This window comes from Buteo buteo, chromosome 15 (genome assembly GCF_964188355.1).
Source record: "Buteo buteo chromosome 15, bButBut1.hap1.1, whole genome shotgun sequence".
NCBI lineage: Eukaryota > Metazoa > Chordata > Aves > Accipitriformes > Accipitridae > Buteo > Buteo buteo.
Window position 1 is genome coordinate 18,307,762 of NC_134185.1, and position 6,000 is coordinate 18,313,761.

The following is a 6,000-nucleotide window of genomic DNA, read 5'->3' on the forward strand; positions in this document are numbered from 1 at the left end:
CATATCTGAATCACAACAAAGCCTAGGTGCAGGAGGCATAGGGTAGACATCTAACTCATGAAACTGGGCTTGTTCTGCCAAGCGAGAGTGCCTACAGAACTTTGTAAATCAAAGTAGAGGCACCACTGTTCTGTGGACAGTGTCTGAATTACCCAGACCTAAGTAGCAGGTCCTCTGAGCTGTTTGCTTGGACTATAGATGTTAAGTTAAACTATTTCCTTTTATGACACACCAAGAGGTGAAGCAGGAAAGGAGAAGAGTGGAGAGGAAAGGAGGGAAGAGAAGGTGAAAGGTCCAAGTAAACTAAGGATAGTTATTCAAACAATATTTTTGGTTCCTTCAGCAATTTCTGCTTCCCTCCTCAACTCTGTTTGAATGCAAAAGTCCCATTCAGGAGCTTTGTTATTTTGGTGACACAAAGTGGAAGGGTATAATGCAATTACTCATAAATAGGTCATAAATAATGCAATTACTCATAAATAGATGCCTTTGGGCACTTTTCATAGCTTCCAGCTGATGCGTCAGAAATCTGTGTGCCAGTGTTGGATGTAGGTATATCAGGCACTGTAGGGAATGGAGAAGTTGTTCCTACTTGCCTGTGTATGGGCAACTGAATCATGCCTCAAGTTTCTCTTGTGTTGCTTAGAATTCCTCTGTAGTCAGTGGAGAGAGACGGGCACTTTCAGAAAGTTGCTTATGCTGGCAGACAGCTCTCTTTCTCAAGGTGCCTTTTTTTCTCGTTTGACTATAGAGATAGCCTAAACAGGCTGGACACAAAACTTTTAGATGGCTAAAGGTAGGAGGGAATAATCCCACCCCAAATTTTGACTTTTTAAAATCTGTATTGTCAAGTAACTGCGGAACAATTGCTGCCTTAGTCAGTTAGTTGTAGTGATGACATTGTCTTGTTTGGAGAAAAGGAGGCTGAGGGGCGACCTCAAGGCTCCCTGCAGATTCCTGAGAAGGGGACATGGAGAGGGAGGTGCTGAGCTCTTCTCCCTGGGATCCAGTGATAGGACACGTGGGAATGGTTCAAAGCTGTGCCAGGGGAGGTTTAGACTGGACTTTAGGAAGCATTTCCTCACCGAGAGGGAGGTCAAACACTGGAACAGGCTTCATAGAGAGGTGGCCCATGCCCCAAGCTTGCCAGTGTTTAAAAGGCATTTGGACAATGCTCTTAATAACCTGCTTCAACTTGGTCAGCTCTGAATTGGACTGACAGTTGGACTAGATGGTCGCTGTAGGTCCTTCCAACTGAAATTATTCTATTCTATTCTATTCTATTCTATTCTATTCCATTCATTCAAAAATATGCAGTTATTGTTAGGAATTTTTAATTAATTTTTTTTTGTAACTACATTGCTGATATGTATGCAATTGTATTTTGTCAGTAAAGATTAAAATATACTCTTGTGGGTGGTATATTTTAATATAAAGGAAAAAATAATCAGAAAGTAACCATGAAATTTATTACACAAATATAACAAAGTGAGTATACTTATTATTTTTAACCCTATTTATTAAATAAATGAGATCCATGATTATGCCCCTTTCATTAAAGGAAGCATAGTTTAAATTGCATGATTAAATGAAGAATAGTTTAATTTATGTATTACTCCTATATAATCTGTTTCCAAGATTTAGGGTAACCTGATTTTTCAGTATGGTGATATCAACAATTTCCAGTCTGTTTGCCAAAGGTACTAAATTGAAAAGGGCAAAGGGCTCAATCAGTGTTTATGGTTAGATTCTCTGATATGTCCTCATCATTTCTGACTGTTCAGGCAGTGGATGAAAACCTGAAATCTCTCATAAATCCTGTGGTGAGAATTCTCCCAGAGTGAGCGATCTGTCAAGCAACTATAGATTAATTATAATTGGGTTTTGTACCCTCAGTCTCTGCAGAAAATGAAAATGTCTGAAATGGACTATATTCTTAATATTCCTAATGAGCAATAGTTCTTGTGGACCTGAACCATCTGCCAGAAACTAGAGTAGCCTCTTGGATGATTTGAGTTAGGCTGAGGGTGAAGTTATGGCAAAATATACCAAAGCTCTTACTGAAAATTCATTTTCCCCTTCTTTTGGAAAGAAAAAAAGGAAGATTCTCTTATATACAGATGGACAAGGATGACCAAAAACATACTTTAGTGCTACCAGTATGACAACTGATTTTATATTGCCAGAGCTTAACACATTTGTAAGCAATAATATGCTTTCTGACTTGATTCCTGAATAAAGCTGCTAAAGGGCACACTGCCAAATAGTTATAGGAAAAAAAAAGGTAGTATTGGCCCAGAACATGACCATCTCACAAGAGAAGTGTGCATAGCCCACAGGGAAAGTAATAAGAGATAACTAGAAAAGCAGGACTTCTAGATAACATAGACCTTATGTGAAAATAGGTTAATTTAAACAATTAAGGACAAAGTCTTCAGGCAAAGGACCAGAAAAACATTTGGTATGTATTTTTTCTAATGTAGCCTCCCCTGAGGATCCAGCTTAGAGTACTGAAATAAATATGTGATCTCCAGAATTCAGATTTGACACTACCCATTTAACACTTATCATATATATTATTTAGTTACAGAACTGAAAGACATCCTTAAAACAGTACAGCTTTAATATGTATTAATAAAGAGATTAATCCGAGAAGATTAATCAAGAGGCAAGGTTTGAAGTATTTTGGGTTTTTTTGTGTTTTCTGACCATTTCTTTGTTTACTGTATAGGCCCTTCACTCCTAAAGCTCAAAAAAAAATAACATGTGTATCCTATTTCCTGCATCACACTGTTGTGCCAGTTGCTTTACTTCTCTTTACTTCTATCTGTAAATCAACGACACAGAAAAGATCATGAGTCTCAGGGCCATCTTATTCAAAAAACTGAGCAAACATAGAAGTCTGTCAATTTCTTTCATGAGTTAGCACTTTATATACATGAAATTTTATACAAAACCCACATTATACAAAAAATACATCTCTTAAAGTTGTCCCAATTCTTATAAAGTGTAAGAATACTACCTACTCAACATGAAAAATGACTGACACTGAAATTTTGTAACAAAATTTACATAAATGATAAAACAGATGCACTCAGGTCTTTTTTTCAAAGAAAAAAACTAAGCAAATGAACTTACCTGATCCTAATATCCATCAAATTAATATCGGGAAAATCTGAAAACAAACTATGATTTTTAAAGATTCTTTAAAGTGTCCATCTTCAAGATTTGAATATTATTTTTGATAATCAATTAACCAGAAAAATAATTAATCTATTTAATGTCTTAATTAAAATTAATTAATTAATTGATTTTATAATTTTGACTTCTATTACCTGGAACTTCTTTTTCTTACTTAGGTATAGGGATGTACCTATTGATACTTTTAGATGAATGGTAAACTCTAGCTTTCATCACTAAGATTCTAGCTCTAGGCTTCTGAAGAACAGCTTCACTGTCATTTGATTTTGTTATTTACAGGAAAGCTTTGTCCACAAGGAGACTGCTTTCCCAGTCTTCTTGGACAATTTTTCAGGAAGTAGTGGAAACTTTGGTCTTTATTTATCGCAAGAAAACAGAAATAATATGCTACTCAGATCTCACATTCCAGCTGACATCACCAGTAATGATTATTTGCTGTCTTCAGTGTATACATTGCCTATTTAGAAGTGATTTGATGCAGTCCAAGTTGATAAAATGAACTTTGGTCATCCAAAGGAAGAAGTTTTTTGAAACATACTTAAGTGAGATCCTGGGGGAAAATGATATTAAATTGGCAAGAAGAATGAATGTCTGCAGGGTGACAATCCAGTGTCTCTACTGTAGGTGTCAGATAGCTGTATGTAGTCACCACATTAAAAAATTGAATCTCTTCCACTAAATTGCTTCAAAAAGACCATGAAATTCATTGGCTTGCATAAGATATACACCAGACACCGAGTACATTAAAAGAGCATATACCAGGCATGAAGGGAATGGCGATAAAAATGCAATCAAGGTGTAAATGAAGTGGTTGGATCCTTCATCTAAAGGCATTCTGTAGTAAATTTCTCACTTCCGAAAAAAGGCACTTCATCAGCTAACACACACACACACACACACACAAAACCCAATCCAATGAAAACCAAACAGAACTATCTATTGACAACTAGGAGCACAAAACAATTGCTTCAGTTAACTTATGATAGTTTGAACACATTTGAAATCACCTGTAATCTATTTAGCTGAAGTAAAGGCCAAAGGGGTGTGTGAGAAGGAAAACCAGTTGCATAGTTGTCTTGTATGTGGAATTTAATTATCTTGTCTGTGGAAAACCATTCCTTTCAGCAAGGAATTACACACTCTGGTGAAGTTTTGCTATTAATACAAACAAATACTTTAATTATAGACTGCTGTCATTGACAATGCAGATAGCAGTGGTTATATGCCCTGCAGGATTTAAGCAACTTGTCAGACACAGTCAGAAAGATAGATCTCTTTTTTTTTAAAGACCACTAAGACATTACCTTTTAAAGTAACTATTTAACTTTTTTTTTTGAGTCCAAAATGTACCAAAGACTTTCAGGGTGTTTAAAATCACTTAATATATATGATATTCAATGCCTACCAAACATAATAGAAACTAACAGGACATCTCAGAAAGTCAAAAGAAGAGTGAAAAACTAAAAGTCTGTTTCAAAAATACTTCTGTGACTTTTCTCTCACAAAAACAAAGGCAGTATGTCTACCAAACTAGAGGAAAAAAAACCCCAACAATTCTATTACTTGTATATAAACAGATTTCATATCTGTAAGGTAAGGATAATAAGCTTATTTCATAAGCTATGGATGTTACAGAAATCTATGCTGAAAAAAAATGAAAAGATTAATGTAGCTGATACTGAAAATAGGTGAGACCTAAAAGAGGTGTGCCTGTCTTTGCTAGCTATTACAAGAGAATAATATAAAATGGCACTACATTAAGCAAGCAACTGCTCTCTGATAGCATCTTGGTTTCAGAAGGCAACACTCACAGAACTTTCCATGCAGCACTTTTATTAGACTCCCTCTTAAATTCTTTCTTTTCAGCAAGCAACTGAGCAGCTGAAAAAGAATCCCTAAAATAACTTCAAAAGAATCAACCATCTACTTCAGACCCTTATTATCTGTGTGCAATGACATTTTCTCAAGCACCAACTAATAATAGAAAAGAGGGGTTATTATTTATTTCTATACAATGACTTCATGGATATTGAAATTTTTTTACTATTTATTAAAAGATTTTCCTACATGTTTAGATTTTATATTCCTGGAGAGGAGGTCTGGGTAAACAGAGAGAGATGAGAGTGTTATTTACTTAGGAATTGAAGGTTCTCAACATTAATTGCATGCCTTAAGATGGGTTCTTGCATATCCATTTGAAATACCAGAGTTAAATGTTTCCTTGAGTTTTGTAAGATTTACCAGAGCGCTCATTTTGATCAGAAACTTTTCCTCTGCTTCCTAAATGCTTATAGCAATCTCTGAATTTCACAAATTTCACTATGTTCTCCATAAAATTCCTTTATCCAACTATGAGATATTGGACACAATTGTATACTGATTTTACAATAATATATTTAGTTTTAACTTACCTGGAGTAGAAAGCCCACATCAAGGAAGATTCACTCTTACAATGAGATGGCTACTAGAAACCCTCCATACAGAGCAATATAGAAGCAATTGTAACTGAAATAAGACATGCAAGCTATTTTGTTTCTTTTACCATAGTCCTTTGTTCTTTATGGGTAAAGTGATCATAATTAATTGTTATAATTATTTTGAAGCCTGTCTTTGGGTATCTATTGACATCTGGCAAAGAACCTCATATGGCAAAAGCTCATAGGTGGGATTCCCTTCCGAAACAGATGGAGGTAGGGTGGTATATTTGGGACATCTCAAATGTAAGCTAACCTGTTTTTTGGGAGATTAGTTGAATCCAGGAAGTCTGGTCGAAGCAAGCAATGGTGAATGGAGCTATTC